A 12,424-nucleotide genomic window follows, 5' to 3' on the forward strand; every position below is an offset into this window, starting at 1 on the left:
AGTCAAGGTCAACTTCCCACCAACCCACTAGCCTCTGGCTGGTCTGCAGATTTCACATAAGCCAGCTGGCTGGTTCTTTTTGGGTGGGAACCCAAGAGAGCTTGGCCAATTTCCCCACGGGAGGGCACACCCTTAGGTGCTCTCGCAGATAATCAGTCCCAGTAAACACAGATAAGATCCTACTGGCCTTTCTTCTGCCACGTTAGTTCCACAAAAGCTCTGTTGATAGCTCTGGGTGATGGCTGGATCCCTGGTGGTGCCCTGAGGTCACAGGGCTGTGGTGGGGGCTGAGGTGTGTGGTTGTGAAGCAGGAAGGGGGCGGGGGAAGAGGAGGAAAGCAAGGGACTAGGCAGGTAAGGAGCACAGGGCTTGGACACTACCACCAAGAGGTGGGGGTGGGGCTTGGGCGCTGCTGGTTGTTTATGCAGCAGCACCCTGTGTGTCGGGGGTCACACAGGTGCGGGCTGCAGGGGGGTACACAGTGGCGGGTAGTCTTCGCTCCTCTGGGTTTCTGCAGTGGATGGCTGACTATTGCTCTTCCTGGGTCTCTTCCCGGCCCGTCTGGCGGCGGAACTCCGTCTGGCAGCGGAACTCCCATCTGGCGGGGGAACTCCCGTCTCCAAATGCCTTTTATGAATCAATTGTTAATCAATTAGGGAAATGATAACCTCTTCAACAAATGGTGCTGGCAAAACTGACTTCTACCTGCAGAAACCTAAAACAGGATCTGTATCTCATACCATACAGAAAAATCAACTCAAGGTGGATCAGAGACCTGGGAGTAAAGCCCAAAACCATAAGGTTCATAAGAGAAATACTGGGATCAAGCTTAGAAGCACTAGTCCAAGGTATAAAGAGACTGCCAAATACAACCAGTAATATACAGTCTAAAGAGGATAAAATTGATGCATGGGACCTTCTAAAGATTAAATCTCTGTGCACATCAAAAACTTTTTCCAATAGGGTGAAAAGAAAACCTATATGCTGGGAATAAACACTTTTATACCATTTCATACAAGAGTTTTATAAGAAAAGTTTACAGAATACACCTGGGCCTCCACAAGAAGACTATAATCCAATTACACAATGGGCAAAAGACATGGAAAGAATTTTCATAGAGGAACACATTTGAATGGCAAACAGACATATGAAGAAATGTTCCAAATCACTGGCAATAAGAGAGATGCACATCAAAATCAGAATGAGGTACCATCTCACTCCAGTAAGAGTCGCAAAGTTTAACAGGGCATCAAGTAATAGGTGTTGGAGAGGATGTGACAAGAAAGGAACTCTTATACATTATTGGTGGGACTGTAAAATGGTGCAACAATTCTGGAAGGCAGTTTGGTGCTTCCTCAAAAAGCTGAACCTAGAAATTCCATATGACCCAGCTCTTCCAGTACTGGAATATACCCTGAGACTAAGAGAACTGAGACACAAACTGAGATTTGTACACCAATGTTCATAGCAGCATTATTCACCATCACAAGACATGGAAATAGTGCAAATGTCCAACCACAAATGAATGGATTGTGAAATTATGGTACTTTTGCACAATGGTATACTATGCAGCACGCAGGAGCAATAACTTTGTTAATTATTACCTAACTTGCTAGGGACTGGAGAATATCTTGCTAAGTGAAATAGCTCAGTCCCAAAAGGATAAATATTGTATCAAACCATTATTGTGGAATGAATATAAGGACCCAGGAGGGGTGGGAGAGGCTTGAAGCAGTGATGTGGATGTAGGGAGAAGGGGGATTAATCATTGTGTTGTACAAGTTCATGGGTGGGAGGGTGAGGGGAATTCAAAGAATTTATTCTAATTTGTATGCAAATTTTGTTTAAAAACTAGTAGAGAGAAAAACACCACCCAAAACTTACAAAGGAAAAGAGTGAAAAGACACAAATAATCTGAAAAAAGATGAAACGGGCAACATCATAACAGAATCAACTAAAATATAAAGCGTAACATTGTAATATTATGAAAAACTATACTCAAACAAATATGAAAACCTAAAGTAAATGGAAAAATACTTAGAAATTCACAATCTACCTAAACTGACACAAATCAAAACTGAACACTGAACAGACCCATTTTTGAAAAGTTAACAAAACAATTTCCACACCAAAAAAGCCCTGGACCAGATGGTTTTACAAGTGAATTTTATCAAATATTCAGAGAAGAACTGTCACCAATTCTCTATAAACTATTTCAGAAAATAGAAAAAGATAAAATTCTGCCAGACTCATTCTGTGAAGCAAACATATCCTTGATACCAAAGCCAGGTAAAGACATCATCAAATTAGAAAACTCTAGGTCAGTATCTCTCATGAACATAGATGCACAAATCCTGAATAATACCCTGGCCAATAGAATTCAATGATACATCAAAAAAAGAATTCATCATAACCAAGTGGGATTTATAATATGTATGCAAGGATGGTTCAACATAAGAAAAACAATCAATGTCATTCTTTGCATGAACAAAGCAAAGAACAAGAACCACATGATCTTATCAGTTGATGCAGAAAAGGACTTTGACAAAATCCAACACCCTTTTTTTTTATTAAAACATTCAACAAAATAAGATTAGATATTGCCAACCAAGCAGATATATGCACACCCATAGTAAAAAGTATAAATGCATACCCAAGAGCCAACATTGTTCTCGATGGAGAGATAGTAAAAACATTTCTTTTGAAGACAGGAACTAGTCAACGATGCCTATTATCACCTCTCCTATTCAGTATTGTATTGGAAGTCTTAGTGTTAACAATAAAACAAGAGAAAGAAATAAGAGGTACCCAAATTGACCAAAAAGGAAGTAAAATTATTTCTCTATGCAGATGATAGGATAATATACTTAGAAAACCCTAAAGACTCAGCAAGAAAATTATTGGACATAGTTGACCCATTCAGCAAAGTGGCAGGATACAAGATCAACATACAAAAATCAATTGGATTTCTCTACAGCAACAAAGAGAATACAGAGCTGGAGGTAAGAAAAACAATACCCTTCACAATAGCTAATCACAAAATTAAGTACTTGAAAGTAAATCTAACCAGAAGCACAAAGGATTTATTCAAAGAAAATGACAAAGCATTGCTAAAAGAAACAAAAAGAAACCTGGAAGAATAAACCTTGCTCACATATAGGAAGACTCAATATTGTGAAAATGGCAATACTACCAAAGGCAATTTACACATTCAATGCAATTTCAGTATAAATATCAATTCCATTCTTCAAAGAGATGGAAAAGGCAATTTTCAATTTTATTTAGACTGGAAAGGGGCTCCAAATAAGCAAAACACTCCTTAACAGGAGAAATATGGTAGGAGGCATCTCATTCCCTGATTTCAAATCCTATTACACTGAGCTGGTGGTCAAGACAGTGTGGTACTGGTACAATGACAAACACATAAATTAATGGAATAGAATTGAGAATCCAGAAATCAGCCCATGTACCTATGATCAACTGATTTTTGACAAGGAGATGAAATCAGTTAAGTGGGGAAACTACAGTCTTTTAAACAAACAGTGTTGACAAAATTGGAAAACTATCTGTAAAAAACTCAAGCAAGATCCACACCTCACTACATACACAAAAACTAACTCAAAATGGATCAAAGACCTAGGACTAAAATCAAGGACTATTAGCTTCATTAGAGAAAAGCTTGGAAGAATTCTAGAAGCCCTAAACCACAACATAAACAGTCTTTCAAACATTCTGAAAAACCTGCAATCAGGAGAGGGTAAAATAGATGAACAGGACCTTCTAAGAATCAAATTTCTTTGCACATCCAAAAACTTCTCCAACAGGGTAAAAATGGAAGCCATAAACTGGGAAAAAATATTTGGTAATGACATGTCAGATAAGGGACTAATATCTAGAATTTATAAAATACTTGAGTACCACAGCAAGATAAAGTAAAACAACCCAATTGAAAAATGAGCACAGGATATGAACAGCTACTTCAGCAAAGAAGATATTCAAATGGTGAACAAACATATGAAGAAATGTTCAAAATCCCTAGCTCTAAGAGAGATGCAAATCAAAACAATTATGAGATATCATCTCTCCCCCAGTAAGAATAGCAAAATTTAACAGAATAGCAAACGACAAATGCTGTTGAAGTTGCAGAGAAACTGGAACCTTTATTTACTGTTAGTGGGACTGTAAAATGGTACAACCACTATGGAAGGCAGTATGGTGTTCTCTCAAAAATTTGGAAATACAAATATCATTTGAGCCAGAAATTCCACTACTGGGAATATCCCCTAACAAAACCCATAACTACTATCCAAGCAGATATATGCACACTCATGTTTATTGCTGCTTTTTTCACAATAACAAAGAGTTGGACACAACCCAAATGCCCATCAACAAATTAAAGAAGCTGTGGTATGGAATACCATGCTGCATTGAAAAAGAAGGAACTCATGAAATATTATGCAAAATGGGCGACCCTGGAGGACACTATGCTGAGTGAAATATCTCAGTCACAAAAGGAAAAATACTGCATAGTGCCACTGTTGTAAAGCAGGTCTGACATCGGAGTTGGGGGGAAACTAATAGGAGATTAATAGTGTATTCTGTATTGAAATAGATGAGGGAGAGAACTGTTTAGGAAGAATATATGATTACGTATTACTGTCATTATAAGGGTCCAGAATGAAAGCTGCATAGTGGAGTGGTTTGGGGAGGGGGAAGGAAGGAATGTATAACAACGAAAGAAATTATTATTTTTTTTTTTTACTTTTCAAAAAGAAAAGCCAACTGGGTGATTGGAGGGTGAGCAGGGAGGAAAGTGTGCAACAATGAATGAATGGAAACCCAAAGTCTCTGTAAACTTTCATGAAAAGAAAAATAAAACTAAAAAAAGAAAATACTTTGGCTAGTATCCTGTATAATTTAATCTTTGTAAAGGCATTTGATTGTGTTAATATTAACAAGTTACATGACCAAAGATACCTGTGTCAGTCAGACCAGGGGTCTCCAGGAGAGCAGCAGTAACTGCCGCAAGAGAAGTGGAGACCTGACATGAGATTGAGCTGACGTGGGACTGCTGCCCTACAGATCCAGAGCTAGATCATTTAACCAAGCTTGCTGGAGGATTGATAAGAAGATACCTTTATTGGCAGCATTTCTGTTGACTTAACAGTAAGCATTTGCACTGTCATCCCCAAGTCACAAGCTTGAGTCCACCAACTGCTCCAAGAGAGAAAGATGGGCAATATTCTTCTATACAATTTAGTGTCTCTGAAAACCCACTTTGAGAGCTAGTTATGAAATGGCTCTGACTTTATGATACATACAACAATAAGAAAACTTTGCAACACTTACCTTAAGCTACAAGGCTGAAAGCTTAAGAAACTGTACAAATTGAGAAATTGTGTCCTGTTGCCAACCCATAATTTCCCTAATAAAGTCCATTATCATGTTTGGTCATACGGAGTCCATCACAATGAATTTTAGACTCAGTAGAGAAGTAGAATTGATATTGAAATTAATAGAAATAGTTACGGGAGCATGTGGGACATGTTTGACTTCATGGGAACTGGTTTTGTGCTGTGGATGCTGCTATGGGGACAGTTGCCCCTTGTTGAGTTAGTAGAGGTCAGCTTCGGCCATCCTCACAGGGTTGTCACTGTTTTTACACACTCCTCGTGTGAATCTTTTCCTGCTTCTCTTTCCTCTGCACTTTTGTTTCACCTATCTTATCATTATGGGTCCTTCAGAGCTTATTGTAGACATTACTTTCCACAAGGACTATGCCCTTGTGCCCTTAGGCTTTGGTTTACAACTCTATCACCATAGCTATCAATCTATATGTACCATTTTGTATAACAATAATATAATTGAAAACAGGATACATATCTCATTAAATTTTTAATATCATACACGTAAGAGTTTTGACACATAATAAATTTTTACTATTTTCTAAATCAGTGAATTAAGGAAACATTCAATTTCTAAATATACTGACTAATGGTAATGAAGGCCATATTTTCAAAAGGAAAGTTATTATAAACCAGCAATAGATTACAAAAGTTAACAATAAATTTAACCAGAAAAATGAGAGTAGAAATGGGGGAATAAAAGAATTTAATGGATATATATATATATCTCAATGTAAAAATCAACATAATTAGTTGCTTTGGTGATGAGGGAGTGAGAATAGTGTAGTCTATCTAAAATTATTATTGAATTCATGATTCAGATATTGTGTTTTCAGGTGTTGTTACAGCTCAAAGGCCCTGGGTCCGAAGAGCATAGTCTACTCTCAACTCTTCTTTGTTGATGGTATGTAGGTCTCTCAAGAAGAATTCTTTTGGGTTTTAATTGTGAATTGAGTGAAAATTTACAAAACACACGGGTTTTTACTCAAGTATGACTCACAATGATGCTATGAACAACAGAACCCTGTCCTATCCTCACCATCTCATGGCATACTTGAGCATAGTGTTATAGTCATTATATCAATCCATCCTATCTGAGTATTAATCAAGTGCCCAACAAAAAACAAATGGATAGAGAAGCTGTGATAAAGTCACACAATGAATACTATGCTGCATTGAAAAACAAGGAAGTCATGAATTATTATACAAAATGGGTGACCCTGGAGGACTTTTTGCCAAGTGATATATCTCAGTCACAAAAGAATAGTGCATAATGCCACTGTTGGAAAGCAGGACTGACATGGGGGTTGGGGGAAACTAAGAAAAGAATGGATAAATAATGTATACTGCATTGAAACAGATAAGGGAGAGAACTATCTAAAAGGGATATATGATTAGGTATTATTTTCATGACAAGAGTCCAGAATGAAAGCTGCATAATGGAGTGGATCTGGGGGGAATTGTATAACAATAAAAGAATTTTTATTTATTTATTTTTTACTTTTAAAAAAGAAAAGTGAGCTGAAGGGAGGGGTGTGCAGGGAGGAAAATGTGCAACAATGAATGAATGGAAATCCAAAGTCTCTGTAAATTTTCATTAAAATTAATAAAAAAATACAAATTAAAGAAAAGGATCATGCCATACTGTTTATAAGTCCTGTGATCCATTTGTCTTCTTACTCAATGTTTTCATTCAACTTCTGTCTTTAGTCAGTGTTTAAAATGCCTCTTTATAATTTCTAAAATTAGAGTTTCAGTAATACCATTCATATCTATTTTCTTTGTGGTTTTTGGTGGTTTTCATCCCCCCCCCACATCTTCATTGATTCATCTTCACATTTGCGTGTTATGCATCAGAGAGCTGGACAATGTTTAGGGATGATAGAAAGACAATCAATGCCTTTGAGCTGTGGTGCTGGAGAAGAGTGTTGAATATACATGGACTGCTCGGAAAACAAACAGGCTTGTCCTGGAGAGGGTGAAACTGGAGTCAAGGATTCTGAAGCTTCATATGACATACTTTGGCCATGTTGCAAGAAGAGACCAGTCCTAGGAGAGGGCCATCATGTTTAGGAGGGTGGAGGGACAGCACAAAAGAGGAAGACCCTCAATGAGATGGATAGATTCAGTGATTGGGGTAATGGAAGTAGGTGTGTTGGAAACAGTGAGGTTGGCACAGGATAGAGCAGGGCTTAAGGCTCTTGCACATAGGGTCGCTATGAGTAGCAAGCAACTCGATGGCACATAATAACAACAGCAATACAGGCAAGTGCCTGAGCTGCTTTTTTTCTAACCTGCCATCTTACCTCTAAGTCCCACACAGACATGTTTTAGAATAATACTACTGTGCTTTCAGTGATAATTTGCACACATGTATAGACAAATTATTCAGTGACATTGACCACACAGGGATTTTTTTTAAAAGGTTATCAACATTTAAAATAAAAGGTTTTATATAAAAATCATGTCTTCTAGCAGCCTTGTCTTTCTTCTCTGTATGCATACAGTGGGCTGGCACTGAGTATGAATGTCCTCGCATAGGCTATTTCTCCACACACACTCTCCCTACTCTTATGTGCATGAACCCCTGCCCATTGCATAAATGAATGGAGTGCTCTGGACTCACTGTTAGCTACTAAAACACTATTGAAATGCCAAAAAGTCAATTCATAGAAGCATTATTCACAATAGCAAGAATAAGAAAACGTTTACAAATGCCAATCAACAAATGAATGTATTGAGTAATTGTGGTACACTTACACAACAAAATACGACTCAGCACTCAGGAGCAATGATTTTGTAAAATACTATGTAACGTGGGAGAAGCTAGAGAGCATTATGCTGAGTGAACTACCTCAATATCATAAGGACAAATGCTGCATAAGACAATTATTGTAAAAACAAGGATAAATAGTAGGATGTGGATAAAAGTCCAAAAGGGGAAGAAGAGGAGGGTGGGAGAGGGTGATGAGGGTGGGGAAGGGGGAAATCACTTCATCGCAGAGTTTGGTAGGCAAAGAGAGGGCATGAAGGAATTAGAATAGATCTAGTGAGGACCTGAAAATAGGTAGTGATAATGGACATAATCTGCTCTGCATACATGTTGAAAAGGTATGGAAATAGGACACATCCCTGGCGTACACCCTTCCCAATTTTGAGCCACGCAGTGTTACCTTGCTCTGTTCTAACGACTGCCTCTTGGTCCAAGTATAGGTTTTGCATTAGCACGATTAAATGTTCTGGGATTCCCATTCTTCTCAGAGTCAGCCACAGTTTGTTATGATCCACACAGTCAAACACCTTTGCATAATCAATGAAACACAGATAGACATTCTTCTGGTATTCTCTGCTTTCGGCTAAGATCCATCTAACATCATTATCTGAGAAGCCAGACTCTATGAGGAGAAGTGTGGCATCAGGATTGGTGGAAGTTCTATTAACAATCTGCGTTATGCAGATGACACAACCCTGCTTGCCGAAACTGAGGAGGACCTCATGCACTTGCTGCAGAGGGTCAAGGACTGCAGCCTTCAGTATGGACTGAGTCTCAATATCAAGAAGACAAAGATTCTCACCACTGGATCAATTGGCAGCATCAGGATGGATGGTGAAGAGATTGAGATTGTTCACAGCTTCAGATTGCTTGGCTCCAAGGTCAACACTCTTGGCACCAGCATCCAGGAAATACAAAAACATATTGCTATGGGAAAGTCTGCTGTTAGGGACCTCTCTAAAGTACTCAAGAGCAACGGTGTCTCTCTGGAGACTAAGGTGCACCTGATACAGGCCATGGTCTTTGCAATCACTTGTTATGCATCAGAGAGTTGGACAATGACTAGGGAGGATAGAAGGAGAATTGATGCCTTTGAACTGTGGTGCTGGAGAAAAGTATTGAATGTACCATAGACTGCCAAGAAAACAAACAGATTTATCCTGGAGAGGGTTAAACCAGGCTACTCCTTGGAGGCAAGGATTCTGGGGTTTTGTCTGACATACTTTGGACATGTTGTAAGGAGAGACTGGTCCGTGGAGAGGGACATCATGCTTGGGAGGGTGGAGGGACAACGCAGGAGAGGAAGACCCTCTATGAGGTGGATTGATTCAGTGACTGGGGTAATCGGGATGGGTGTGTCAGAGGCCATGCGATTTGCACAGGATAGAGCAGGGTTTAGGGCCGTTGTACATAGGTTCACTATGAGTCGCAAATGACTCGACGGCACATAACAACAACAACAACAACAACAACAACAATGGACATAGCTCAGTGGTGAATAATGAATAAAACAGTGTATGGGAGTGATCATAAGAAACACAATTTGAATAAAGGAATGTGTGAAATACAATGTACATGAATGAAACATCATGTAGGCAAACCAATATAAAACTGAAAAAAATAGTTTTTTTAAAAAGTCAGTACTATTGTTCTTGTTGTTGTGTGCCATCAACTCAACTACAATTCATAGTGGCCTTATGAGTAATGGCTCTGAACCTTGTCTTTTCTTGACCCAATCTTACCGTCTCTGATACAACTGGCCCTATTGCATCAATCCATCTCATCCAGGGTCCTCTTCTCTTGCACTCACCCTCTACACTTTCAAGCCTGATGACCTCTAAGGACTGATCCTTCTGGTGACAGGGCCAAAGAACGTAAAAGGAAGTTTTAAAATCTTTGCCTCCAAGGAGCAACCTGGTTTCATCTTCTCTAGGACACATCTGCTTGTTCTCTTGGTAGTTCATGGTATGTTCAATAGTCTTCTGCAGCACCATAACTCAAAGGCTTGATTTTTCTCTGTCATCCCTATTAAGTGTACAACTCGCAGATACATAGCAAGCAACTAAGAAGACTATGGCCTGAATCAAGCTCATCTTAGTCTGTGTACTGATATCATTGCTCTTTGACATTCTGGAGAGGTCCCTGACAGCAGATTTTCTCAAAGCAACTCATACTGACTGTTGATGGCTAGAGTATTGATTGTGGATATGAGTAAGATGAAATTGTTAACAACCTCAATCTTTTCTCCATCATCATGATAATTCCAGTTGACCTGGTGGTGAGGATCTTTGTTTTCTTGACGTGAAATTCATTTTGAAGGATTAACTCCTCCACCTTCTGCTGCAAATAATTTGTTTTCCTTAGTTTTGTTGAGTAAAGTTTTGTTATTTGAATAATGCACTTTGTTGATACGTCTTCCTCCAATCCTGATTCCACATTCTTATTTATAAAGTCCAATCTGCTCTGGATAGAGATTGAAAAAGTATGGAAAAATGATAGATTCCTGACACACTCTTTTCTTGATTTTGAATCATGCAATGTTCCTTTGCTCTGCTAGGACAACAGATTCCTTCCTAGTTTTGGTGTAGGTTTTGGATGAGCACAATCAAGTGTTTTGAGATTCCCATTCTTCTCAAGATTAGCCACGATTTGTGATCCACACAGTAAAATGCCTTTGCATAGTTGAGACACAAATAGATATCCTTTTGATACTCTCTGTTTTTGGCCAAGATCCATCTGACACTAGCAATGATATCCCTAATCCTGTGGACTTTTCTAAGCCCTGCTTGCATTTCTGGCAGTTCTCCATTGATGTACTTTTCAAGTAGTTTTTGGATACTCTTCAGCAAGACTTTGCTTGCACATGATATTGTTCAATAATTTTCACACTCTGCTTTCTTGGTAATGAGAATAAATATGGAACTTTTCTCGTCACTTGACCAAGTAGCTATTTTCCAGATTTTTTGGCACAACTTGGTGAAGATACCCAGAGTTACATGTTTGTTGAAATATGTCAACTGGTATTCCATCAATTCTGATGGCATTATTTTTTGTCAGTTCGTTCAGAGCAACTTTCCTCCTTTATTATCATTGGTTTTTTTATCATATGCTATTACATCATATATATCATATGAAATAATAGTTCTGTCAGCTACTTCTTTTTGGCACAGTGATTCTGTGTAGTCCTTTCATATGAATCATTCAATATTCTACCCATGGCATCTTTAAGTATTGCAACTTGAGGCTTGAATTTGTACTTTAGTTCAGTTCCTTCAGCTTGATAAATGCTGAATCAATTCTTCTCTTTTGACCTTTTTTGGTCAGTCCACTCAGTGTTTTTATTTTTACTCAATTCTAAGAAAAGAGCAAAATCAACACAACATTTAGCAACTCCAGTTCAGCTTGTTACATCAAGGAAGAGCAATCAATTTAACAGGCTCAGACTGTAGGCCTCACAGCCGGCATTACTGTCCATCCAGGCCACCACTGTGGCCTCTTTTAAGGACCCAATAATGCTCTATTTTTTCAAACCTGGTATATTTATTTGCATATTCTCCCCCCCTTTAAAACTCTGGGTCGTTTATTTTTATAATAACAATCTGGTGGGCCCATAAAGGTACCAAAACATTCCCCCCACAAATATTTGACTTCAAATCTGATCAGAATTCAAACTATCAGGTATGACTTTCCACAAGTATAAAGGGCAGGCACCAGAAAGTGTGTCACTGGTGAGAACCAGAGTTGGGAGGAGCAGACATCTACTTGCTTCGCTGAGCTGGAGAGCGGGACCTGGCGGCTCTAGAACTCCCTGGTGTCTCAGTGCTCTACTTCCCAGACAGCTAGCTGCTCCTAGAGCTTGGGCTCTTAGTCATCCCATTCCGACCAGCTCATGGATCTCCATCCCGCCGTATTTGATCTGCAGTGGGTGCTGAGGCTGCTCGTCCACCTCCTGCAGGCTTAAGGGCCCGGACCACTTGCTGAGGTCCACCAGCATCGAAGGGTTGAGTTGGGTTAACAGTAGAGAGAGTGGTAGCAAACACAGCGAAGAACAGGACACCGGCCCGCACTCTGCGCGTCCCACTTACCTGATTTTTTTTTTTAACTCTAGCTCTGCACATTGCGTTATAATACTTTGCTTTGTCTTCCCGAGCTGCCCTTTGAAATCTTTTGTTCAATTCTTTAACTTCCTGTCATCTTTGTTTTGGCTTCTTCTGTTCTAAGTGCAATATTCAGAGCCTCTTCTGAC

This window comes from Elephantulus edwardii, unplaced genomic scaffold, assembly GCF_000299155.1.
Source record: "Elephantulus edwardii isolate Elephantulus edwardi_28Jun2011 unplaced genomic scaffold, EleEdw1.0 scaffold00277, whole genome shotgun sequence".
NCBI classification, from domain to species: Eukaryota; Metazoa; Chordata; class Mammalia; order Macroscelidea; family Macroscelididae; genus Elephantulus; species Elephantulus edwardii.